The 27,478-nt window shown below is 45.5% G+C and overlaps 1 protein-coding gene across 18 annotated transcripts in view; it reads right to left on the bottom strand.

Moving 5' to 3' along the window:
• Positions 1 to 27,478, bottom strand: part of ZFHX3 (zinc finger homeobox 3) — a 1,205,541-nt gene that overhangs the window by 260,870 nt on the left and 917,193 nt on the right. The window contains exon 1 of one of the 18 annotated variants that reach the window (XM_039503288.1): positions 20,429 to 20,447. The exons of the other annotated variants lie outside the window; for them this stretch is intronic. The gene's annotated coding sequence lies outside the window, so the exon portion shown is untranslated. Of the gene's footprint in view, positions 1 to 20,428; positions 20,448 to 27,478 lie in introns of those variants that run through there. 18 annotated transcript variants of the gene reach the window in all.

Genomic DNA, 27,478 nt, shown 5'->3' with positions numbered 1-27,478 from the left:
GGTCTTACAATTAGAGGTATTTGCATTCCTCCTGTAGCAGGATTAGCACAAGAATGTGTTTTGCAGGGAAAAGGAGTCCTGGAAGAAAATGCAAAGAAGAGGGGTGGGGGAGGAGTTTTTCTGTCTATCAAAAGCTCTCTTAGCACTAGCATGAAAAATCAGAAAAGTGGAAATAACTTGCTAAAGTAGTCTGGGTTGAAAAGGCCACCCCAGACAGTGGGACAGGAACTGCTTCTCCTGGCACTTTGATCCCAATGGTCGCTATGAGAAACCAACTTCTCTCCCTTGAGTTAATCAAAACCCAATTACTCAGGAATGCAGCAGGACAGGTCTGTGCTTCCAGGCCCTCTTGTCTTTGAGGATGTGAAATAAGAAAATAAAAGGAGGTGCAGGAAAAAGCATCCAAGGGATTTAAAGAGAGGAAAATCTGCCTACTAGGCCAAAAATCAAACCAGAGTGCTGATGCATCACGAGTACCAGGAGAGAAGAGTGGAATCGACTCTGCACAAGAGGATGGGCTAGAAGAGGAAAACTGCAGAAAAACATCCCCTTCGCATGTGGAGGCTTCAGGTGCAAGTGGCAATGCGTGCCCCTCTTTTCCCACCCCTTCAAGGCTTTAAAGCCACCAGGATAAAAGGCTGCGAATAGATAACCAAGTAGCACCAAGGTAAATTCTCCCTCCTTTCCTCCCCTCCACCCGAATGCCACAGGACACAGAGTGGTCCTCTCCCTCTTACCAGGGCCCAATGCAATAGAAGTCACTTTTCTCACACACACACACACAAAAAACAAATGTCAATCAAGGCTAGAACAAGGGCTCACTGACTTCTATTTCCGCCTGCCTTGTCTGCAGCCCCCTGCCTCAGGCTTCTAATCCACTCTCTTTCCATTATTTAAATTGTATCCCAAAACATGCTAGCTGCTTTAAGACACTTCACTGCCCAAGGAGCTTGCAATTTATGTAGACAACATACAGAAAAGAGGTGGGACAAAGGGAATAAAAGAATGCAACTTGAGACTCTAGCCTCCAGTCAAAAGAAAATGGAGTGATTCAGAGAGAGCTCTGCTTCACAACTCCTGCCTCCAGGACACAACCCATGTAGGAAAGAGAATCTCACAGTGCTGTCTCTTCAGGAGACCCCACCCTCCCTACATCTTGTCACTGCTGGAGATTAGCACCCCTTTCACCCAATAAATTAATCCTGTACCTCCAATTAGCTCGAGTTACTGTATTGCAAACTCCAAGGAGAGAACACGGCCCTATGGAGATTTACCCTCTTTTCCAGATAGGCCAAATGTGCTGTGCGACTCCCTCCCTCCCACGCAGAGGCAAGAAGGTGGGAGCTTTAGCAGAGATTAGAGGCTGCAGGGAGCGTGGTCTCCTCTGCTCCACGCCTGCAGCTGTGCAGCCACTGCCCTACCTTTCAAGAGTAAAAACAAAGGCTTAAAAAAAAAAAAAACCACCACAACCACTGTTCTCACTGACTCAGTAACTGTGAAAAAGACTTTGCTTCAGGGCAGCAAGAAGGGAGGGACAGGCAAGGAGGAGAGTGAAGCACTCTCCATACAGGATACACACCAGCAAAAAGGCACTTACGGCTCTCAGGGCTGGTCAGGAATTGCACCTATTGCATTTATTTGGATCAAGCAAGTAAAATGGCAAATGGCGAGATCCGACTCCAGGGTTTCTTTGTACAGACCCGGACCTTTCCTTGGGTGTCAAGAGAGCGAGCTAATGCCATTTAGCTCATTTCACGTGTAAACCTTACTAGCACGCCAAGTAAAAGCAAGTACCCCAGAATGGGGCAGACTAACCAAACCTTGTATTTTGGCAATAATGAGAAAGATGACAAAATTCAAAGAGTAAAATCCTCCAGGCACACAAGTGAACCTCTGATCCGTACCCCAGGCAATGTAGTTGGGGTCCAAAAATTAGTTTCAAAGCATCAGGTGGAGGCCAGCTCCCCCCCCACACAAGCAGCGCACTCTAAACTCTGCAATAACTGGGCCACAAGAAAACAACCATGAAGACTCTGCCTTTTGGGAGTCAGTCATCTGATTGTATTTGGTGTTTGCAGTCATGCCGTGAAAGAAGAAATTCTGTGTTTTCGGGATAGCTTGGGGGTTGTGTTTTAAAAACACCAGACATCACTTGGTTGCAGAGAGTAACTAGCAAACACCGGACATTCTGTAGCAGAACGCAATCAAGGCAGCCAAGAGAACCAGAACTTCCTATACCAACACTTGGAAAAGGTACAAAACTCTTCCTGGAGCTGTGAGCTGCTGGCCCCCACTCACTTTGCACAACCATGTTCAGAACCCAGGAAAAGTGAAATTTCTACAGTGACAAGTGCTGGCAACTTTGACTGCATGGCAGCTGACCTCCACAGCTGCAGCCATATTTCTTTTATCTAGTGATTAGATTGAGTCCAGAGCACCACTCTGGTGCCCCTCTATTCCTCCTACAGAGGGAAGGGAGGGGCATGGTCTGGCACTCCCCCAATTACACGTGGGTGGGGGTTAGGTCGGATGACTGGAATCAAAAGAATAAAGCCCCTTTCCTAAAGCTGCAGGAAGCAAAGAGAAAAAATGCTAATTAACTCAGCAGCAAGTTGTTAGTATTTGCATATAAATGCAGTCACAAATCACTACAAACAAGCTAGGACAAATCAGGCTTATTAGCATATACAAATCCACCCTGGACAGCCGCTCTAGGTGGGTCATTGAGATGAGGTGTTCACTTTGGAGGCAGCCTGCCAACTTCCTCCTGGGGGAGTGGAAACAGAGAAAGGGTCTGAATTCAGACAGACATTTGCACTACTGAATCCTGTGGCACAAGTGTGGCAAGAAACACTACCCCCAGCCTAGTAAGAAGAGCGGCTACATGAAAACGTAGAATTTAAATGCAGAACAACAAGGAGAGTCAAGAAGAGAAAACTGAAAACTGTGTTGAGTGAGCAAGTGGCGCCTAGGAAACAGGGGGCCGAGGTCCCAGAATCTGTTTAACACGCAGCAATTTCCTACCTGCAAAATACCAAACAAAATCTGCAGGGTCAGGAGGAGAAGCCCTTTCCCTACAGAAGACGTACAACGGTTGGAGGGAATTAGAAAGCAGACAAAGCTCTGCTGCAAGTCATCAAGAACTATGCAGCAGTGCACAGTCTCTCTCCAGTGGGTACAGGTCCGGTGCTTCGGAGTGCCAGAGGTTCTCCGTGGTAGGGCGTTTTCTTTTAAGTGTGAACTCCTGCTGCAGGCTGCTAGAACCATACACTGCACACATGAAGCAACTGGTTCGGACTCCTACAACCTTGTCACAACAGTTACTAGCCATGCAAATACAAAGCATGTTGCGCCAGTCGCGGTGCCTAATGCATCACTGGAAGGTGCTCAGAAGCCATGATGTTAGGCGGAGAAGAAGAATCTAAAACAGAACACAATTCTGGGCTACTTCTATTGCTCACTTGGTTCTTTACTCTCTTCTCCCCACCCAAATCAGGTGGATTTGATTCCTCCTTTGGCTTCCTTTCTTGCTGATGAGAATTTCATAACTTCTGCTGCATGAACTACATGGACTGCAGGTGGGTTCACCTCTGGGACAGCTCTCACCATCCCCCTCCTAGATGTGCAGTAAAAGGGGCTGAATCAGCGCTCTCTACTTTATTCATGTTGTCCAGCAAGTCACCCATTACGGTAGAGGAGGTGACCAGTGCTTTTCCTGTTTCTCCCATTCCCAAAGCCCAGCCTGTGTGGTCCCGCTGTTTTCCCTGACTGGAAACTAAGTTAAAGGAAGACAAGAGATTAGTAGTTTACAGATCCACTCACTAATGTCCACTGGAAAATCCTCCCTAGCAAGAGACCTACAAAATTTAAGCTTTCACATAAAAAAGTGAAGTCTCCAGCCATTTTAACTAGAGATTGCCTTCCAACGCTAACAGAGTGAAAAATCTATGCAATGGTGTTCCGAGTTTGCAGACAGCTCCGCTGTCTCCTCTGCTTTTGCTCAGAGCTTCCCCAGGCAGCAGCAGAATGAACACTTCACTCCACCTATGGCTTGGAGGTTTATTCTTGCTAGCGAGTGTCTGAAATTCATAGAGCTTTCTTCACATAGGAAACATTTTCTACGATACACACAAGCAGGAATTTTTGAAGTAGTTTTTAGAAATCCATGATAGTTTTTAGAAAGATCTATCACATCTTTTTTCAGCAGGTCTCTGGCCTGTGTTACACAGAAGGTCAGACGAGATGAACACAAGGATGCCTTCTGGCCTTGGAATCAATGACTCTTCAGTCAGCATGTGTGCCAGCTTTCTCAGTGGAGGCTGCACTTTACCATTTAACTTGATCCTGCTGGGATGTGTCAGAGCGGGACCAAAAGGAGCAGCTTCTCCATTAGACAGCTGAAGAACCGTTCCAAAGTCCTGAAGTTCTATAATGTAAACGTTTTCAGTAATTACGCCCAATTAACAGTTTCTAAATCAGTGGTCACCAACCGGTAGATCACAAAAGAGTTGCCAACCCTCCTGCAGCTAACAGGCTGGTGGGCTAAGGCAGGTTCCCGGCCTGCCTGGCCCCACACCGCTCTAGGAAGTGGCCATCACGTCTGGCAGTGGCTCTGGGAGGTGAGAGGCAGAAGGTCTCCTCACACTGCCCTCGCCTCCAGGCACCACCCCCACAGCTCCCATTGGCCAGGAACAGAGAACCACAGCCAATGGGAGCTGCAGGGGCAGTGCCCGGAGGCGAGGACAGCACAAGGAGACCTCCTGCCCCTCCCCCACGAGCCACTGGAAACTGGCCTTTCTAGTCCTCTCAGTCCTACTGTGCACAACCCATTGTTAAAATCACAGTTTCAAGCCTGCATGTTAATTATTATTTATTACACAACGCAAACATTTCTTAGTGATTTACTCTTTGTAATTAGCTGGCGCAGTTACAATCTGATGGTTTTGTGGTCAGCATTTTTTTCTTGAACAGTTAGGAAGATGGGGGCCACCAGAAAGATGCCCTACTGAGACTCCAGAGGAATGGCAGCCTCACACATCACTTAAGCCTTGTCTACACACTAAAGCTGTACCAATTTAGCCAATCACTATAGAAACTGATTTAGTTAAATTTGTGCAACTCTCTTGTGTGGATACTCATTTTGATTTAGGAATACCTTACATCAATTGGCTTAAGTCAGTATTTGTATCAAAAAGCTAAAACTGCTCTGAGGCATTACTACAAGGGAGGTGCACTAATTTATCTACATCAGTTTCTAAAGCAATTTAGCTAACCTAGTACACTTTCTCCTGCATGCTAGGCCTTAGCACAGAACTTTAACTTTGTGTCAAGAAAAAGTCGATGCTCCGTTATAATAAATATAAAAACAGCTGGTCATGGCAATGTTTGGGATGGGAGCACCACAGAGTTCGGCCAATTCTAACATTACATTGGTGTAAATGAGGAGTAACTCCACTGGAGTGGATGGTACTACACCGGTACAAGAACCAGAGTGAAATTAAAGTCAGGGCCATTCTGTGAGTCAGCACTCTAACGGTATTTAATATTTAGCTTTAAATACACAAAAAATCCAGTATGTACCATATACTCTAGGCACTGCTGACAACTTAAAAATATAATAAAGTTCTACCCTAACATAACTGACATCCAACGGTACAATTCAACCTTAATATAGCCCGCTATCAGGAAAGGCAGGCAATTCTTCCCTCTCCCCCAGACACAGTCACATTTTTGTTTGAATCCATGTTTCTCTCTCTCTTTGGATCATGCCAGATTGTGCTGCAGAGTCTTTACAATGTTAATGCAGATGTGAAGAAGCCAGTTTCCAAATGTTAATACTGGGCTGTTTAAATTGGAACGAAACCATCTGAAAGCCTGCAGCAAAAATTCATTTTAGAACAGCAAAGAGCCTGAAACACATTAGAAGACTGGATACACTTTCTGCAACTGCAGAATTTAGCAGTAGAGTTGTTTTTAAGGAAAAGTGAAAAAGGTTATTGCTCTTGGGCAGTTTAGGCTGCAGGAAGAAGAATGTGCGCAGCTAACATACCTAGCAGGGGTGTTAGGAGAATGGGACAGCATTCATACCGAATTCAATAGACCAGTGCTACTGCAAAAGAGCATGTGGAAGGTAAACATTTTTTAATGAAGTGGACCAAAAGCGCTGTTAAGAGCTGCTCTGAGCAGCCTAGCTTTGGCAGGGGTGAGATACTTGTGCAAGTCACAGATGACACTACAGCATTGCATCTACAGTACAGGTTTGCACCAGTGCAGTTCCAGGTGCAAAAGAGTGCACAAACAAGACCTCAGGCTGCAAATCTGTCCCACCCTCAGCGTATGTTGTTTGCGATTTCAGCACAGGCACCCTGGCAATAACCAAGCTCAAAAGGGAGTGTTAAAGGGGGAACCGCAGTGCTTAGATACACTACCTTAAACAGCTGAGTATAAAAATTTCCACTGCCATTTTTAGCCATCCTTGTTCCATGAACAGGACTACTGGTTTTCTCAGTGGAGGGGGTGCCCTATGAATGATACTTCCTCAGAGGGGTCCACAGGACTGAATCAATCAGCTTTTCCATACCAAAAAAACTGGAAGCCAAACTTGTAAAGTTTTTAAAAGGCAAGTCCTACAAAGCTTTACAAAAATTCTTATGTTAAATTAAAATCTCTTATTTACTTTGAAAGGAGTCTGAAAAACAGCACCGTCTTGTTCAACAGATGTCCCCCCTCGTGCATATTTAGAATCGTACCTGCCCACTCCAGTGAGAGCTTTTTGTGCTTTTGGCTCCCATTAGTACTCCAGAGTCAATACAGTTATGACTGAGTGAGCTGAATTCTATTCCTACTTATCGATATCAACAGAATTATTTACTAAGGAACTTGTCTACATGGGAAAATTGCACCAATTTAATCTAAGGTGTGAATTCAATCTGGTTTACTAGTGAAAATCCCTGTATGGACACTCAGATCAGTTTAAGAAAGTCCTTTATGGTTTAGCTTAATTTGATTGGGAACAGATATAAATTAAACCAAAATAAGCCACCCATAAACCAAAATTAAAGAGAGTGTCCACCCCACACAGGGGTTTGAACTAGGTTGAATAAACCAGTTTTTAAACCCATTTAAGTTAAACTAGTGCAAATTCTGGGTAGAACAGGCCTAACCTTATTCCAATAAATCACACCTATGCAAATCCACCAAAGGCACCAGAGCTGCACAGGTGTGAATGAGGGCCTCGTTTAGCCAGAAGAACCATTATAGTTACAGATAAGGGACATTTAAAAAACCAGCTTGCATCTGACAACACAGGCTGAGTTTGCAGAGTTACCAATGAGAAAAGGGAGCATATCCGATATAGAAATCTTAGAAACAATAAATCCAGAGATGCATCACAGCATTTTTATGAATGGTTTTTCAGAGTAAAACTGTTCTCTATTGTTTAAGTCACTTAAAACAGGGATGTCACAAATATGATATACGGTCAATTTAAAAGAAAAACAGAAGTAGTTTCAGGTCCTACACAGCCAACGGGGAATTCTCATTTTAGGAAATGTATTTTCAATTTTTGTTAAAGTACATCTCTTTCCTCCACTGTGTGAAAGACCCACACCAACAATGAAGAAACTGACTCATCAGAGAAAGCGAAATACACAAAGCACTTTCCAACCCACACTGCAAACAAAGGGAAAACCTCTGGGCTTCCCATTAACACCTCATGAGATGTTGCCTCTATCAATTTTCAGACAGAAGCATGATTTTGAGCTTGACTTACCCCTTTAAAAATAACCCCCATCAAGGTGATTCTTACAACACTATCATGTGTTAAACTCTGAAGAGGGAATAAAAACCATGTAAAGCATTTGTCGATGCTTCACTCTGTGTAGTTAATGCTGGGAATGAAATCGCACATCACGCTGTCACTCCGTGTAAAGGTGATCTGCCAAGAGAAGGGGAAGTTGCCCTGTTTTTGCTTCTTTACAATATATGAAGGAAGGTGAATCACTCCCTTAACACCGAGCATTAGAAATTCAGGTTTTATCTATTCCAGGAGTGGCCAAAGTGTGGCTCGTGAGCCATATGTGGCTCTTTTACTTTTAAAGTGCGGCTCAGAGTCCCCCATGCCACCCCCCCATTCTTCACCTAACAGACAGGACGGGGGGAAGGGGGAGCTCAGGACCTCTGCCTTGCAGTGGAGTAATGAGGTAGGGGCTTCTGTCCAGCAGGAAGGGGAGGGGGCTGTCATCTTAGGGCTTCTGCCCCACAGGGTGCACCTGCTGGGGATCGGGGCTTCAGCTGAGTGGGGTGGAAGCCCCGAGCCCCATCAGGAACCACCTGCAGGGCTGACGCCCCAAGCCCCTGCAGGTTGCCCCGGCTCTCGAACTTTTGAAGATTGTCTCATGCGGTTCAGAGGGTCAGTAAGTCTGGCCACCCCAGTCTGTTGTTTTCCTGGAAGGCTCTAGAGATGACTGGAAAACTACTAGGATATCACAGTACAGTAGCTAGGGACTGAAACCTGAACTGAAAGGGAAAGGGGTATGAAGGCTCTTTAGAAATCTGTGTTCATATATATTTAACTCAAAGGCTTGATAAACAGTTGGGGGAAGTATCATTCTTGTTAAACACTTCACCCCTTCAATGGTAGGCTAAGAAAACTCCCATTCCACTTCTCTGGTTCCCTCAAGGAGACTTCCAGCAAAAAACAGGAAAGACAAATTTGATACTCCTAATATTTCTAAAGAAAAAAGAAAAAAATTATTTGAGAGAAATAAGACAGATGCAAAACTATTTCTTCCTTTGCTGGGCACCTTCAAAGGGAATGTTAAAGGCTTGAGCTTTATGATTCACTCTTGGTTTCATTCCACTTCTTGGATTTTAATACTAAGAACCTGAGCATTGCAATGGTAGAACAGAGGCTCTCTCAGACACTCTGCTACCCCCACTGAATCTTCCTTCAACTCTCCTACACTTAACTCAGAGATCCAGTCCCGCATCAATGCCCCCTCCAGGCACTACATATCAGCTTTATTCCCAGCTCCATCCAGCCCCTCACCCTCACCCCCAGAAATTCATGTACGAGGTCTGAGCAGTCACTAGCCTCTGTTAATAAAAATGGAGGGGGGGGCACAATTTCACTGCTGAATCAGGGCTCTGAAACGGAGAACACTCAGTACACAGCAGGAAGTCAGCAGCAGATGAAAATTCCACTATCATTTCAAATATTTTAACATGCCAGCTACTCTGTTAATGTTAAGCTTATGTCCCCCTGCCTCCAGCACTCAGAGGGGAATCTCTCTCCACTCCATGCATGCCAAACTCCCACAAGACACTTTCACATTAAGTCAAAAGGGTCCAAATCCTAGCTCCTTTCGCAAGGTCCAGAGGGAGGCAGGGAGGCCATCTGGCTTGGGCTCTCAGCGTTCCTCAAGGGTCTATGCACATGGAGATTTCTTCTGCCTTGAGAACGGGTTGGGAGGAGGAGAAGAGGTGTCACTACTTTGGAGCACTGCTAGCAGAACCCTAGATGCCCCTGTAAGAGAGGACTAAATACAGGAGAGAGGTGCATAACGCTGAAGCCTAATGACTGAGCAGCTAGGAGCTTCAAGATTCCCAGGGGGCCGTCCAATGCCTCTCTCGAGATGCTCACTTCACAGGCCTCATTAATCTTTGTGTTCCCTGACTGTATCATGACCTTCAGATGCAAAAGGAAGAAAAACCAGTTTCATCCAGAATCCTGACAGGATGCCTATTGCATGGAGGAACGAGCTGATGCTTCATGTCCTAGTGGCCTCTCAGACTAATGGAGAAAAAAGGAGCAGAAGAGGAAACGTCAACTCCCCCAAACTAGTCTCCCTCTTCCCACCTTCTACAAAGCTCAGCTCCAAAAATTACAATTCACAAAGGGACTCACAGTAAGAGGAAGAATCTTCAGAGAAAAAACACATGAATGAGGCAACTGCAGTATAGTTAAGACACTGCCCATATTTCAGCAACATACATGGTCCAGATGCAGAGCTGCTGCCAGCCAGGCCCTTGGTCCTGAGCCCAGGGACAGCTCACTTCAAAACAGCTGGGAGATGGGGGGGGGGCGGAGAAAAATCAAGAGGTTTACTCCTTAAGGTGAAAGTGGTTTCACTGCCTCTTGTTAAACCCAGAGAAAGGTAACTAACTGACACTCCTTAGGACAGAGTTAAAGCTTCTTTAGCCATTTGTTTTGAGTAATTCCCTGGACTCTTCCAAAATTCTGCTCAGATGCTTAAACATTTGCAGTTTCAGATGAAACTGTTGCGAGCCTGCAAGGAAGGGAGCTTTTTAGGCATGACTGCTTTGGCATCAGATCCACTTCAATCACTTCTAGGATCTCATGCTGACCAACAAGAGCTCCTGCCTGCTTAAAACAAAGGAGAAAACAGTCAAGAGACTGATTAAAGCAACGAGACAACCAAGGAAAAAGGTTGCAGTAGCTCCCTCCCAGCAGATGCCACCATAGGCTGAAAACGCATCAACCAGACAAACAACAGTGGGGACGAGAAACCATTTACGCTCTACCGGAGGGAGCCAGGTATTGCTCTATTGTACTCAGCACACCTCCCTTCTAGGACACTACACTAAGCAAAATGAATGAAGCTCCCCAGCACTCTACCTCATCCCCCCTCCTCATCTAGTCAGGGACTGCAACAATGCCACCTGACCGGCAGTTAGCGCATCCTTCTCCAACACCGGTCTTAAGATAATCATGTAGCAGACATCTTTCTTCCTTTTCCCCTACTCCTTCATGTTGCAAACAGACTAACAGAGTAGTTGGCATGCGCCTCCCAAACTCCCCTTGCTCTCTGACCCCAGAATATTCTGCATAGATCCCAGCAATACCTTTAAGGCTCAATTTGGGGGAGATGGTACGGCTAGGAGTAGAGTATGTTGGCCTGCCCTTTTAGATCTGTCACAGTTTTACTTGATTGAAGTCTTCTCTTTAAAACTACTACACTGGCTCTCCTAACCTGGACACCTCCGCCCGTAGAATTTACACACCAGGAACCACTGGAAGCAGAAGAGATTAAAGATGACATTTCTGCAGTGGTAAAGCGTGGATTCCAAAGCAATCCCCTTCCCCATAGCAGTCAGACAGCCCCTCTGGATTAGAGATGGACCTTTCACCTTTGCCAGATGTGCACATCCACTCCTCTCCATACCATAACTGCTATCATAGTAGAAGTATTTTACAGCCACTGTCACTGCCCTCTTTCCACGAGATGAGGCAACACATACTAACAAGCGTGATCCAATAAAAATCTAGCACAGCTGCTCAGACAAGAAGATTCATATCCCACCCCCATTCCAAAATAAAGGTCAATTAAACCAGAGCCCCAGGCGTGTCTATAATGGTCCTGCTGAATGAGGCCCCAGGAATGGAGGTGGTGGCAGCCGTGACTGCAGCAAGGTAAGAGAAGCAGAGGAAGGATAACAAGACTAGACTAGGAGATCTCCGTATACAGTCACTTTCTATCTGACAGGCAAAATGGACACTGGGCAGTTTCTACGGGTCTGTGAGCAGATGTTTTCCCGGGGAATCATTCTGTTACCAACACAGCCCCCAAACCTGCTACACTAGCTGGCCTGCTCTCTTTTCCAAGATGAAAGAATACAATTCATAAAGCCTCCAATATGTGGAATTATTTAGAAGATAAGGGAAGATTATGAAGCTGAGAAATAGCTTCATACTCAAATGCAGATTATGGATCCAGGAGGAGAGTGTCCAACTCTAAATAACTCTAGTCTGAGCACACCTAGGACATGGCTAATTCCAAGCACCTGACTACTAGAAAAGCATTGACAAAGTGGAGGCTATTCAGAGCAAAGCAACAGGAACGGCAAGGGGATGGGACATAACGAAGTGCTTTCCATATTCAATGTGTATGACAAACCTTCTACCATTAATCCTTACTACAGTTCTGTGACATAACTAAGTTTTATCTCATTTTACAGATGGAAACTGAGGCACAACGGTTAAGTGATTTGCTCAAAGTCAGCATCATGACTATGCTTGGGCATTCCTGACTTCAAATCCATGCTCTAATCAGAAATCTGCATCTCTAACAGCCTACAGGTATTTGAAAGATGGAAACAGAAGGGAGGGAAAAGAACTCAGGATAGGAACACATATAACTAAGAGTAAAGGGGTGAAATTCAGAAAGGGAAGGCTTAGGCTCAACATCTGAAAGAACTTTCAAGGAGTGGATGTTTTAAGGCTGTGGAATCATCTCCCAAAGGAAAGGGTGGAATCCCCATTGCTTAAAACTAAACTGGACAACCTAGTATAAAAAGCAATCCTGCATGGGACACGATAATCTAGCAGGTCTTTTCCATCGTCAGCTGCGGTGGTCGTGTTGAAAGGGAGATGGTCAAATCCCCCATGCCCCAAACCATCTCTGGAAGGGAAACTCCCCTCCCCCCACTGCCTGCGAGAGCTGCTGGACTTGGCCAGTCGGCACAAGGCGGGATTCCGATTGCCGTCCCCCAGAGGGCCGCCGCCTGAACGCAGTCTTCCTGCTGCCCAGCTTCTTGTAATAGCTTTATGTAAATTAAGCCAGGCTCTCACAATTTGCCAGCGTGCACTGCACTGGGAGGGGGCTGAGGGGAAGGGGGGCTTCACGTTAGACATCAACAAAGCAGAAGGTTAATTTGAAACTCACAGCCCTGCTGCTTGTAGGCTTGTCTCTCCCTCACTGCCTCGCTCTCCTTTCTGTGCAAAGCCTGACATCTACAGTTCTGTCTGGCACACTAAGGGGCGGCTAATCGGAAACGCACGCAAGGACGTTGGGTACACAGCAGCCAGGAGCTCTCGCGCTCCTTCAGCGAGCGCTCAGCCTCTCAAACACACAAACCAGGCAGGCACAAATCCACTGCAGCCTGTGACTGGACCCCTCTCTGGAACCAGGAGGGGCTCCTGTAAACCTAGTGGATGTCAAGTGTCCCCAGCAATACCATGCTTGGCCGTCAACCATTAGCAGGCTTCTCCTGGCCTGGCCAACAGCACAGAACACACTGCTTCAGCTCAGCTGGAACTGGCTCTTACTGGCGTGCACTGATGCTTCCTGCTTTCAAATAAAAGTCTTCACTCTTCTAAAAGGGACCAGGCCTCATCCTACAATCTCAGTAACCAGACAGCGGGAGCTTCAATTGTGAACAGTCTGGGGGAAGGGACCATCTTTGTTATGCATCTGTAACAATGCCTAGCACAATGGCTCCTGACGTATGAGCGGGGCTCCGAGCGGCACTCCTGCAATACAAATGAATAAATAAAACATGATAACATAACCAATCTAGTTGGCAGCACACACACAAACCCACGTCAACAAAATCAGTGCAGTTCTGTTTCCTGTACTGCCTACAACAGTAGTGGGCTCTGCCTTCAGTCAACCTCCCACCTCAGACTCTATCCTACAGCCCCATCTTTCAGGTACCCATCACTTCACCACACAAGATATCTTTGGTAGGCCAAAATGGAAACCCCCACTGACCCCTTCACTATTTCATCTGACTGCAACCCTTTCAGGCTTCTCAAGTGCCTGCCCGTGTATTCTGCTTTTACCACTGTACTGCATCATACAGAGAGAACACAAAGCTACGGGCACCTCACGGGATAGCAACGAGGCAGGCGCTCAGATACTCCAGCAATCTGTGCAGGTATTTATCCCATGCTCCTCACCAGAACATCTGGTATAAATGCTTAGATGGCTCGGAGTTTGTATTAGTACTTTTGCACACACTAAAGCATGGTTACAATGGGGGGGGGGGGGGAGGTAGGTGTTGAAACTCCCCGTTACCTAACAAGCTGTTTTGTCATTAGTGTATCATTGGCTAGAAGAAGCCAACCACTCTCTGGTACAGACACCAGGCTAGCCCCTAGAAGGAAGCACCCGCATTTTATTCCAGAGAGGTGGTAATTCTATCCACTTCCTACCCAGCCAACACTCCAGAAGCAGGGACAACTACCCTAGGGTTATCAGGGCACTAGGAGGGACAGAATAGTCAGGAGTATTCAGAGGAAAAACAGCATTCCAGTGAGCTGAGACTTCCCAGGACAAATCTGTTTCTATTCAGTCATAGGAGGAGATTACTTTTCTACAGGTGTATTCATACCAAAGTTATGGTTCTGAAAAGGACTATACATACCGCAAAGCGGAAATGTTTTTTATGAAAACTTGGGGGGGGGATTTTCTGTGGATAGACTGCAACACACAGTATTACTATCACCAACACCCCAAACCTCACCCGTCCCCAAAGAAATAGAGAAAGACCAGAGCCTCATCCCTCCAATCTCGCCTCTCTTCTGAAACATGAAACTTGAAAGCCTGAGTACTCTGGGCTTGCACTTTCCACCTTCCTGGGAACACAAACTGTACAATTAAGGACAATAAGAAAATGTTTGAGTGCTGAAAAAAAATATCTAATTTTGTTGCTTTGCTTGAACAAGGAGCACGTTTGTAATTTGATAATACCAAAAACCAGACAATTAACAGTTAAACATAATAATGAATTCAAGAGCAAAAACAGAGACACCTGGAGTGCCACACAAACATCAAGATTTAGCAGCAAAAGAGAAAGTCTTCAACGATGGCTACCAGAACCTGCTTCTTCCACCTCACAGACCTAACTAACGGGGACACAAATAACCTGAGATCCCCCTGGACACAGAACACTTGCTATGAGCAGACGCTTTGGGCTACATGCAGAAACAGGCAGGTAATTTGAATGTTGTGCTGCTCCTATTACAGAATCAGTCTGCAGGTCTCCCCCATTCCGACACCCCTGAATCAAAACATAATTTCAAACAAGGCTGAACTTTACCGGTATGTTTCACCCTCTCTCTGAAAATATATACACAATGTACACCTGGTATGGAATACCACTGCTCTTTAAACCTTGGTTGCTCTGGAGATAAACACTTCACCTCCCCTGCACCAACAGATGGACATTTTCTGTCCTGCAGAACCAACAAGAAAAATAATAGTATTGGAAATGGTCACTCCTCTCCAATTCCAGTCCTTTAGAAACTAATCCAGTTGCATCTGAATGCATGAACTGACAACAGCTAAATACAAACATTTTAACAAAAAATGCTGGCTTCACATGCCCCGGAAATGGGAGACTTACCACTTCAGAGGTTCAGCTAGCTGGTAAGTTACCAAGATAAAAAAAAACTGTGCCAACCAGATTTCTTCACACATATGCAATGAGTACACATAACCTGTTTGCATTCTCTCACCGAGGGCAGATATAATTCCTGAAATAAGGGACAATGAGTAGGAGCTCCCTCATTTTTATCTAAAAGGAAAACCTTAGCTATGTGCTTTTTTCTTACATAACTGAGTTTAATATATTTATTCTTGCAAATCCTTTGCTGCTCTTAAAAAAACCACACACACAAACTGTAAATCAGTGATAAAACAAGAGGCAGACATTCAGTTGAGCTTCTTGTTCTGCCCTTATCTCACCCCATTGTGCCTAGGCAGTTATATTTAGGTACACATTACGATCTGTGGTACCGAGGCCCCCCTCGGGCACTACGTAGAATGCAGATTTTCCAGACAACAGACCACAACAGCTCCGTCAAAACCATTAGAGTCTGCTGTGCCGAGGCCTATGCACAGATGTTTGGATTCCCATTCTCCTGACACGACAGCCCTCAACTCCATCGTGGCAGTGTTAGTTCCACAGATTAAAAATCCTATCCAAGTTTAAAATGACAGAAAAGGAAACGAAGGAAGCAGAGGAAGCTCTGTGCAGGTGCTGAAGACAGTCTGTTACTAGAAGAATTTCTTTCATCTAGTTCTCTTTTCCTCACCTCAAAATACAGAGGTATAAATCTCCTATAAGGGACTAATGGGCTACAGTACAATTCCAAATAGGGGGTGGGGGAGGGAAGGGGAAGAAGGGGGAGAAGAGGTTGAATTATAGGAAAACAAAAAAAACAAAAAATAGAGTATTCTTGCATACCACACGAACACCTCATCTTATCCCCAGGAGGTTTTTCTATGGTACAACCTGCAAAATTTAAGAGTTCATAACAGAAAAGCTGACAGACCTCTAACTACAGCATCCCAGTTGATGCAGATATATTAAGGGGGGCGGGGGGGGGGGGAGAGAGAAGAAGGATGGGAAAATCGGACTCCTGCTTTGTTCATGGACCATCTCTCCCATCTGATGCATCCATTTATATTCAGCGTTGTACAAACCACACAAAGGCAGGTGGTATTACGTTAAAAAACAAAGTTAAGAGCCTTAAGAGGTTTGGGGGGGGTGTAATTAGTCTTTTCTAAAATGCACCAATCTCTCCTATGTGCAGTATGTGTTACGACACCTTTATAATTAAATTACTATATCAGAAACACGACTCATACAAGCCATAGTACAACCTAGAATAAGATGGTTGCCTAATAATTCTTCCAGTACAGACAAGCTTAGAACTGATGGGGGTGTGGTGTATGTGCAGTAAAATGTCATAAAAAATGGTGCCTATAAAATACTAAATCAAGTTAAAATAAAAGTCGTTTCATTTTTTACTTTTTCAGCACATTTTTATTTTAAAAAGTTGAAGAAAGTGTTAACAGAGAGACTAATGCACTCAGCCATATGTGCATCAGTTTAGGATTTACCAATTTCTACTGAATCTGTTCAACTGCTGGCCTGGCCTATGGTAAATCTGCTCCATGTTGTTCCGCTCATCTCTCTCAAGACACAAACTGAAACTGTGAAATTTAAAGAATGAGAAAAAATCCTAAAACAAAGATTAAAAGATGGACAAATGTTTTTGCATTTGTGTCTCGTCAAAACGATTGTTTGCTAGACTCTGCTCTGACAATAACCATGAGGAGGCCATCCAAAGGCGCTACGCACACAGGGAGACTTCTCGTGCTGTCTTTGGTCCGAGTGAAAAGCACCTTAACTCAGTTCTCCAGGAACAAAAGGCCAGAGCCATGGAAGGGGAAAGAGGTTACCCAGGGTTTCACATCAAGCCAAGTGTCAATGCTGGCTCATTTTTCACTCCAGCCTGGATACGGAAAACCTGAAGCAAACAGCCAAATGGCCACTCCTTTCCAAATGTAACTAGACATTTAAAAAAAAAAAAAAAAAAACTTTGCCGTTAGAAATTTGGTTTCTTTCTTTTCCTCCTCTTTCCTATGTTTGTTTGTTTTTGTTACTGACTGAAGAATGCTTGCAGAGGAGAGAACTGGGCTAGATAGTAATGTTAGTAACATCAGGAGAACAGGGCCCATACCTCTGAAGTCAGTCAACTGACCAAGGAAAGGAAAAAGCCACTTAGAAATGTTTAACTGGAGATGAAGAACAGAAATAGAGCGGGAAGAGAACGGGCCTTGAAACACTTTCCTTCTTTTCACAGCAGGAGCCCCACTAATGCTGGCCTCAGATTTGCAAGTGAATTGCAGTTGTCAGAACTTTTTTTGGCGGGGGAGGGGAGGGTGGAAGGGACAGAGGGGAGTATTAAAGACATTAAAAAGGGGAGCGAGCGAGAAAAGGAAATTGAGATGAATCATCGCCTGCCACTGCAGCCCATGGACAGGCCACGGAAAGTTGATGTCTGAGCATTTAACCAGATATTGGGATTGGAGCTTCTTTCCAAGCAGGCAAATCAGAGAATGACGAAAAGGCACCATACGACCCTCAGCCTTTGAACCCAGAACTTACTCAGCTGCTGCACTTCCCCACATTGCCCTAGGCTCCAGCTGAAGGGGGGGGGGGGGCGCGGAGGCACAACAAACAACTCAAATATGAAAGGAAATGACATCAGCAAACTGAAGGACCCGTTTAATAGAGATCAAAACAAAACAAACTTTTAAACCTTTTGTGTATACAAGAGACCTCGCTCAAGAACGACAGAAAATGTCACCACTGGAAAGCAGATATACAGCTCACACTAAAAAAAAAAAACACAGACAAATATGGTGGGGTGGGGTGGGGAGGGGAGGGGGAGAGAACTAAGAGGAGGCCGAAAGCCCAGCTGACTTTATTTTTTCCCTCTGCTGATACTTAATATTTATTGGTGTTTATAATCTAAAAGCCATGCTCTGTGTTTCACTTAATTCAGGACCAGACAGTGCTCCCTAATGAGGGAGCATTACAATCAGCTTGTAATACTGAATTTTTAATGCTACCAAGGATTCTGTTACATAATAATATGAAAACAGCTGCAGAAAGTGGGCTACCAATGACATGCCACAGTAGGTCACCGACATCTACAAAACATGGGTCCTTCTTCCCCACATTACCATTTCCAATCAGTGCCGAATCCCAACGCAGGTGGCTAATATTAAAACAAGAGAACAGCCTGCTTGCCTTTCGCTAATCCCAACGACGACATTAGTTTAACTCCAACATTTCACATAACAATAATTAGAATTCCTGCCCTGTTGGGGTCAGAAGATTTTACAAACTTTTTTGAAGCACGTGGGGAGACTTGGCACAAATATATAAACTTTTTTCTCTTTCAGAAAACAAAAGAAAAATAATACAATTTAAAAGTTCACAGAACACACAGGCACACTCATACGTATAAATTACATATAGCCTCTGTTTCTCCTCTGTAATACCCTAAGACTGTAAATCTATAACCACTGCAATGATTTAGTGATTAAAAACACGATAACATATTGTGTAACTGCAAACCACAGAATGTCTGCCAACTCTCCTCCAAGATACAGGAACAAAAATACAGAAAATGTGTTGCTTGCAGCAATCTTCCTAAACTCAACTGAAAGATTGTAATGAAAGAACAAGACATAAAAAAAAGTATTGATACTATGCGAGTATGGGAAAAAATTAGAGAGAGCTTTAAATATGTAATTTGTGAGTGCGAGAGAGTCAATCTAGACCTGTCTTTCCTTTTTCTCTCTTTTTAAGTTTGTTGTAACTGGAATAACTGGTCTTGTGTGATGTCTTGCATATTCAAAGTGCTTTGTAATAGGATATGGAGACTGAACATTATTTGCCTAAACTCAATGGATTTTATTTTTTCCCCTTCTCCCCACTCCATTTTTTTTAGGGGGGGGGGGGAGAGAGAGAAGCAGCTTTAAGCTGTAAAGCAAATACCTGAAAGGGGAGACTGCAATTTGTAACATGGCAGGGGACGCAAAAATTGTAAATTTATTTATTTTAAGGCAGCTATGGGAGTTTTGGCCTCTAAGGAACCAACTTGACCCCATTCTCTCTACTCTCTTACTTCCCCCATTGCAGGATTCCTGCACCTTCAGTGAGATTCGAACTCAATGTGACCCTAAGGAGGGAGTCACTGAGCTTCCAGAAAATTGCTCCATATTAAACAAGAGGGAGAGAAAAAGAGAGCAGGCAGAGATGTACATATACACAGCAAGTCCTGGAGCTACCAAAGACCAGCTTCAAGCACAGTTCAAAAGAGAAACAAATCTTTCCCTGAGCCCAAAAAGAGTTTAACACCGTTTCAAAAACACACCCCCAATTTATAAATTAAAACTAAAATGTGTGTTTTTATACACACAATATACACACACTGCTCTAAAGATTTCATTTTAAAGGAGCATGAATCACCTCCTCTCTAAAGCAAAGGAGGACAGTTTATTCAGAGGAATCAATAGGAAAGAGCATTTGCAAATATTTAGATAAGCACTGTGCAATTCAGCATTAAGTAATTAAAAACTGAAACTGAGAAAGGAGGGACTGGCCTACAGTGGCATTTTCTGCCTTCACCTCTCCCATCCCCCTAACCACAGTCTTCAAAACTAGCTCCATGTACACTTTAATAAAATAAAGGACCAACCAGACTAAGTTGAACTTCTCTTTCAAAATACATCCCAAACACAAATTCACCTAAGGCAGCAGGATTACAGGGACTGGCAACAAGGATGGTATGGTGTCTGCATTGGAACAATTTTTTAAAAAATTAAAATTTTTAAATTGCTTTTTGGTGTATTAATTGTACAGAATTATATGACACTTAACACAGCTGAAATCTAACCCTAGATTAACAGAGAAGGGATCCTAGGAAGTGTTACTGTTCATTTGAAAGACTAGGAAACAACCACATTAATCCACATTCAGGAACTGGTCGAGTTTAAAGACATCTCCTATTAAACCTCTCAACACCCACCCGGAAAACACACACAGAGAGACACCCCTGAAGAGGAAAGTCAAGGGCCGGAATTTGGAAGCGAGGCAGACAAAGTGTCTCTCCTTCCCAGAGACAGCAGCCGAGAGCCGGCTGTAAATTCGGGGGTGCTGGCTGCAAGGAAATGCACACTAGGAAGAGGGAAGCTGCACTCGGGCAGCCTCGCTGCAGAGATTAGAGAAATTTACAGTAAATGGAGGGACACGATTTCTGCACATTGCCCTATCGATTATGCAGATTATTCTGATCAATGTTCTCTCGTCCCCCACAAACCTGTGTTTGAACCCGCTCAGACCAAGTTCCTGTCCCTCCCCAGGCACTCTTCAAAAAGGGCAAAAATCTCGGGTGCCTCGAGGCGAGCCCGGGAGCCCGCTCCTGTCCCGCAGTGAATTTCGGCGGTGTAAGTCGTAACCTAACCCTGCGCCCCGAGCTCGCTGCTGCTCCGCGGAGCTGCGCACCCCGCCGGTGTCACCCCAGCCCTGGGCAGGCGAAGCAGCCTCCTCCCTCGCAGCCCGCCCGCTCGCTCGCTCGCTGCCATTGTCCCGGGCGCCGCCGGGCAGGGCACGCAGCAGTCCAGGGGCGCTGGGCATCTCCTCGGGAGCAGGCGAGTCCCCCGCCTCCCGGGGGCTCGCGGCGCTGTGCGGAGCCTGCCGGAGCCGGAGCCGGAGCCGGAGCGATCCCCGAGCCCGAGACACCTGCGCGCTGCAGCCGGAGAACGGGGCAGCGGTCGCGGCGCGTGTCCCGGGGCAGCTCCCCGGCGGGGCTCCGGGACGGCGAGCGGCACAAAGTTTGCGGCGGGATCCGAGCTGGGCGGGTGGGAGAGAGAGGGAGGGAGGGGGGCAGGACCAGCCCCATGCAAAGCAGCCCGAGCGCCCCGAGCAGGAGGAGCCCGAGCGGGGGACAGGGCAGGAAAGTTGCCACTTACGCGGTCGCTTCTCCGGCAGCGGCGGCGGCGGCGGCGCTTTTAATCCTGGGCAGAGGCGCGGGGGCCACAGATCCCATGCAGGCTGCCGCGGCTGCAGCGGCGGGAGCGGCGCGCTCCGAGGAGGAGCCCGGGGCAGCAGCAGCGGGAGCAGGAGGCAGCAGCCGGAGCCGAGCAGGAGCCGCCGCCGCCGCCGCCGCTGCCCAGCAGCAGCATCGTTGTTGGGGAGTTTGCAGCCCCCCGGAGAGAGGGGGCCACGGGCGGCAGCAGCAGCAGCGGCGGTCGGGGCGGAGCGGAGCGGGCGGCGGGGCTGGCGGTCGCCGGAGCAGGAAGCGCCCGGACTCAGATCTGATGATTGGGAAGAAAAAAAACTCTTTGGATCTTTATTCTGCTAATTAGTTTCCTGCAAAAAATGGCTGATTAGAGCAGTGCGCATGTGCCTCATTACCCAGGCACGACGGGAAGGGCTAATTAGCCACCTTCTGGATCAATAAGATTCAGCCCAGGCGGCGGGGGAGGGAGCGAACGAGCGAGCGAGGGAGCGGGCGGGGGGAGCGCGGCGGCGGCAGCAGCGCAGCGAAACTTGGGGCATGTGGCCGGCCCCGGCGCCGCCCGGGGCCCGCGGGACCCGGGGGGGCCCGGCCGCCGCCGCCGAGCCGAGCCGAGCCGAGCCGGAGGGGGCTGGGCCGAGGCTCCCGCACACGCACCCGCTGGGGCGCTGACCCGCTCCCGCTCTGCCCGCGGGCTGCGCTCCCGGCCACCTGCCCGGCCAGGCCCGCCGGGGCCCCGCCGCGCCGCGCCGCGCGGGCCGGGGAGACCCAGCGCCGGGAACTTCCCGCGAGGAGCTGGGAAAGTTGCAGCTGGAAACAAGCGCAACTTTGCCAGCCTCTAGGGGTAGGAGCCGCGGCAGGGGGAGCGCCTCGGGCTGCGGGCCCGGCGCGGAGCCGCCCCAGGAGAGCGCTGCAAAGGCCGGCGGCAGCCGCGGACCCCGCCGCCCTACCTGCCCCCAGCCCGGCGAACCCCGCCGTGTTCCTCCGGCCCGAGCCTCAGCGCCCCGCTGCTGCCCGAGCTCGAATGACACGGATGCACTTGTGTAACTTCGCCCGCTGCCTTAGCAGCCTGGCAGTGCCACTTGCACGCGTGTCCTGGAGCGGCCGCCGAGCTCCCCCTGCGCTCCGGGAGCCGAGTTCGGGGGGCGCCCAGCGCCAGGTGCGGAGAGCCCGCTCCTGCCCCCCCCCCCCCCGGGCTGGGCTCGCCCCGACCCGACCCTCGCTGGGCAATAAAGCTGGTTTAATGCAGAACGCTCAGTTTAACAAATCGGGGCTTTTCTCTCCAGGAACCAACAGCGAGTTCCCATTCAAACTTTCCTGGCTGCTTTTCCAAGCGGGACAGCTGATCAATAAAGCCAAGTCCAGCCTCGCTGGAAATCGGGCTACAGGTTTCACCAGCCATTGCTGCAAAAGCTTTGTCATTTTCTAAAAATAAAAAGCTAAAAGTTATTGTAGAAGAAGGGGCTTTTTTTGTCCTCAGCACAATGTGCCTTTTGTGAGGTTAATGCCATTCTGGGGATCTCTATAGCCCTGGACAATGGGGAACTCCAGGAGGCGGCTGTGCCTCTGCCTTTTTTCTTGCTTTCTTTCTCTCTCTCTCTCCTTCTCCCCCCCACCCCTTTTTTTTTTTTAAGGAAAGGATGTAGCATTCCTTCAGTCCCAACAGAACCTGTGCTTTGATTAAATATTTCTTTATTGTTACGGTAACATTTTTGCTTTCAATTTGTTCCATTTGTGATTAGTATTTAAACTTTCCATTTGCAACAGTTAATCGCTCTTTTTTCCCCCAGCCCAATGTCCTTGTAAAATCTAGCTGACTAGAGGGAACCTGGGGTTTGAATTTTTAGGAGCTGGACCAGGCAAAAAAGGGTCTAAAATTTTGTTGTTGGTTCCCACCCCCCTTTTCTCGGTCTCCAAGAACCTGTGTAAATGTTAGTTTTTCTGGGGGAAAAAATGCAGCCAATTTATGTCTTCCTCCTTGAAGATGTAGAGAAGCTTTAAAAATGTCATTAATTTATATTTTAAAAAATAAAACCTCCTGATTTTAGTTTACGGAACAAGGAATCCAGTTGCAGTCAGTGTTTCCATTTGGGAGATTCTGAATACAGATGGATTTCAAATTGTAGTATAGTAAACTGCATGCTAAAACTAAAATATTTGTATTTTTAATTCTCTAATCCTACCAAGCATACATTATTTAATATTGAGGTGGTAATTTTGAAGTCTTTACAATTTTAGTAGGAAAGGCGAAGGAATGCTAGAAATCCAAAGAACAGTTATTATCTGGTAAATTAATAAAATAATTTTGCAGTTTTGGGATGTTTGTGAGATATAAGAAAATGGGCATTTAAATGGGTATATCATTTTATTTGTAAATTATGAACACTAAGAGCTATGCATGGAGGGTGTGTAACTATATGCATGCCTGTATGTCATTTGTGAATTTACACACATCAGTAAGTATATGAATGCAAGCATGTACTTCTGTCAGCCTTGCAAAACAGTCATGGAAATTTACCTGTCCCTGCACAAAAATCTGTTTGCCCATTCTTACTATGATAACTGGAAAAAACAACTTGCCTATTTAAAAAAAAAAAAAAAAGATCCTACTTGCCTCGGGCAAGCAGAATTTTGCAAGGCTGCTCCGTGTGCTGTCTAGAGAGGTGCACAGAATTTGTAGCTGTCATTCTTTGTGAATATAAAACAAATTGCTTTGATGACACTGAAGCTAGGAGAACAGAATAAAGGCAACAATTGCCTGCTAATTCCCGGTACAGTTTTTAAGGAGAGCGTATTTTCTCCAAAGGTTGTAGATGTAGTGGGACAGGCAGGACCCATTCTCTGTGTGCACATTTTTCTCCAGGGTACAGGAAAAAGTAAACGTGTGGATAAGGGGCAAGGAAGTCTAATACCAGATACTATGGTGATAGGTGCCTTAGAAATAACATGTGTGCACACACCTTATTAGACATGTACACTTCTCTGTGCAGTCTAGTCTGTTACTGTCCATTCACTTCCTATGAAAACGTATAGTTCTGTAAATGCAAACATGCTGAAGTGCACGTGTCTGGGTATTCAACACTAACCAAACATCCTTCTTTTTGGCAACTCTGGGGTATTCCTCTGGCTCTGCTGCTCTCGCCCCTCCTGTGACAGTCTCTCAGTGCTCCTGCATTCTTGTTCTTCTATGCTTTCTAAGTGATCCAAAGTGCCCACAAAAGGATGAGGGCAGCAGCACAGCTGGGGTTAGAGGCACTAATGCTACTTCTCCATTTCAGAGTAACTAAAGGGTTAAGCAGAAAAGCAAGGGGAGAGGGTTTTACTCTTCCTCTTTTTCCTCCCAGAGCCGGGTCCAGTCACAAGCAGCTCTGCTCTGGGGGTCAAGTCCTAAAATGCCTTTCTTCTGCCTCCGGAAAGAGCAGAAGATGAGGCGAAGGGAATTAAGGGAGCTGGGGAGAGAAATAAGGCCAGACTAAGATGAGGAGATAGATTCCCTCCCGCCACAGCCTCACCAATAGGATAGATGAGGAGAAATAGAAGGAAAAAAAGGAAGAGTTCCCCTTTTCAGTGTACAGTGTGCAGAGCTTACTGAGTCATCTGAACTGTCCTGCAGTTATTAAACCCTTATGCAAACACAGAAATCTGACTAAAGGGTGCTGAAATAGCTGTAGATAAAGGTTACAAATGCAGATAGTACATTTTATATTTACAGGTTGGTAATAGTAATTAGAAAATGCAATTGTTCTCAAAAGAGTTTGGAGACTAAATTCTATCATTAAAATATAAAATATCAGTTGTAGTCCTGGTTTTGAAGTGGAAATCAACATAATCCCAACTGCAGAGTCACTAGGGTTGCCTCCATTTTATTTATATACACACCTTTACATTAATATAAAAGTATTTAATCTTTTGTTTGGATATCTCATGTATTTAATGGAAAGCTCTCAAACTCACCTTGTAAGACTTCAAAAAATGTAAGTATTTTCATATAGAAAAACAACACATGAATAATTGCATCAAGAAATACAAACTCTTTATCCATCTAATTTTTTTTGACCTGCATATCGAAGGGATATGTATGTAGACATATACCATTGCATTTATCTATTTTGCACTAATGGAATGAAAAACAGTTTTGTACAATTTAAAGACTAACAAATATATTTACAGAATTTGCTTTTCTTTAAAAAGTTGCATGAAGACTAAAGAGTTTTAGGAATGCGCTGGCTTAATTCCTGATACATCGGTTATAGTTTTCTGCTGACTGAGTTCCCAGATGAGTGGTGGTTTTCCATGGTGAATAGACTTGGGGCATGATTCTGGGTCCCTAAGTCTTGTATGGAGGCAGGGTCCTTCCGTGGAAATGCAGTTTGGCTACCCAACAAGGTTCTCCCTAAAGCATGAGTGGGACAGAAATCCGGGTATGGCCCCAGTGAAATCAGATTAATGCAAGGAGTCAGTCAGCAGGGAGCGGCAACCATGTCACAATTTCAAACAGAACCCCAAACTGGTTGAATACGACTTACTCTAATGTTTTGGGTGAGGTGGAAGTCATTGATGCTAAAGATAGAAAAGACCTATTAGATCTTCCAATCCATCAGCTCTACGGAGCAGTTCATGATAATGATGCCTGCATGTAAAGGGAGAGTTCCAAGCTATTTTTCAAAATTCCTGTTTAAATAAGACAATAACCCATTGTAAAATGTAACCTAGCTTAGAAAAAGTCCATAATATGAATTGTTGATATGATTTTCTGCTTCTTGGAAATATGTTTAAAGAATCAGAATAAAACAGAGGCCCAGAGTCCTTGAAGTAGCTCCAAGTGATAAAGTCTGCCATTCATTTTAAACACAGTGTACATTGTGAAAATACAGGTCAATTTGAAGGCATTTGTCAAATTTCCAGTTCTCTGCTCCTTTGCAATGGAAATCTGCAATCAAACCTTAGCACTAAGAGTTTTGGGTCTGGTTTTCTCAGCATTTATTTTAGTTCACCTGCACAATGCTTTGGTTGTATTTTTATTTAAGAGTTTGTTTATATCAAGTTGAATGTGGGGAGAGAGGGGGAGGTTAGCTAACATGAAATAGATCAAGCTGGTGCATTAATTTAGCAAAGAATCCTGTGGCACCTTATAGACTAACAGACGTTTTGGAGTATTCACCCACGAAAGCTCATGCTCCAAAATGTCTGTTAGTCTATAAGGTGCCACAGGATTCTTTGCTGCTTTTACAGATCCAGACTAACACGGCTACCCCTCTGATACTTACATTAATGTAGGGGTTCCTACGGGTACAAACAGCACAAATAATCAAAAGCATTCGCTTGCAAAAGAGTTATGCAAGCCACAGAAGTGATCTGATGCATTGTGCCCATATACATACGTTTAGCAAGAGGCATGGAAAGGGATATGCCACAGCAGCACATTCATTGTTGGGATGCAGAAATGCAGCAGGGCTAGAGAGATAAACAGGGCTAGAGAGAGACGCACTGCTGAGCAATTCTAGCAGATGTATGTATTTCTTCTGGAGGCGTGTATGCGTGTATTGTTTAATGGACAGGAGGCTGAGTTCCTTTATTGCTGAGAGATGTATATGTGGATATGCTAGAGAGATGTATGTATTTCTTCTTGAGAAATACCTGGTGTAGGATTTAGAGCGAGCGAGCTCTGGAGTGAGGAAAATCAGGGGGATATTTTTTCTCTCCCTGTTTTTTCATGTCTCTTCCCAGATACTCTTTATTCAATGACTTTTTTTTTTAAAGATTCGGACATCCATTTTTTTCATCACCAAAATTATCTTGGTCACTAAGAATGAAAGGCATCAGTGGACTACGAGAGCTATTTCACACCCTTGCCTTTGTCACTGTTTATAGCACATAAATATTCCTTCAGGGGTAGAGCAGCTTCATAATAGGGCTGTTATTTCAAACAGTGTTTCTCAACCTTTTTGATACCAGGGACCAGTTTGCTGCCTTCCTAAACTGTGTCAGGGAGATCTCAGGGACCAGTGCCTGTCCACAGATGAGTCATTGAGAAACACTGATTTAAAACATATATATTTGCCTATTTTTGCAGGTTTTAATGCAACGTATGGTAGATTTCATTGTGATGGGGGAAAATGGACTCATTATGTAGCTATACATTAATACACTTTTAAAAAAGAATCACCGAGGAAAAAAATCTTGACATTTAATCAGGACTCACTAACCTGATATAAATATTGAGCATCATTTCCCTCTGAGCTGTAGCTTATGCCTGAAATACTTTATGGATATTTGCTGCAGTTGTACTTGTTTTATGCTTGTACACCTTCTGCCTGTTGTACTGATGTCATCTTCAATATTAGAATTTAT

The sequence above is a fragment of the Mauremys reevesii genome, linkage group 16 (genome assembly GCF_016161935.1).
Source record: "Mauremys reevesii isolate NIE-2019 linkage group 16, ASM1616193v1, whole genome shotgun sequence".
In the NCBI taxonomy this organism is placed as follows: Eukaryota; Metazoa; Chordata; order Testudines; family Geoemydidae; genus Mauremys; species Mauremys reevesii.
The sequence above is the reverse complement of the archived record's forward strand: the minus strand, read 5'-3'. Positions and strand labels throughout refer to the sequence as shown.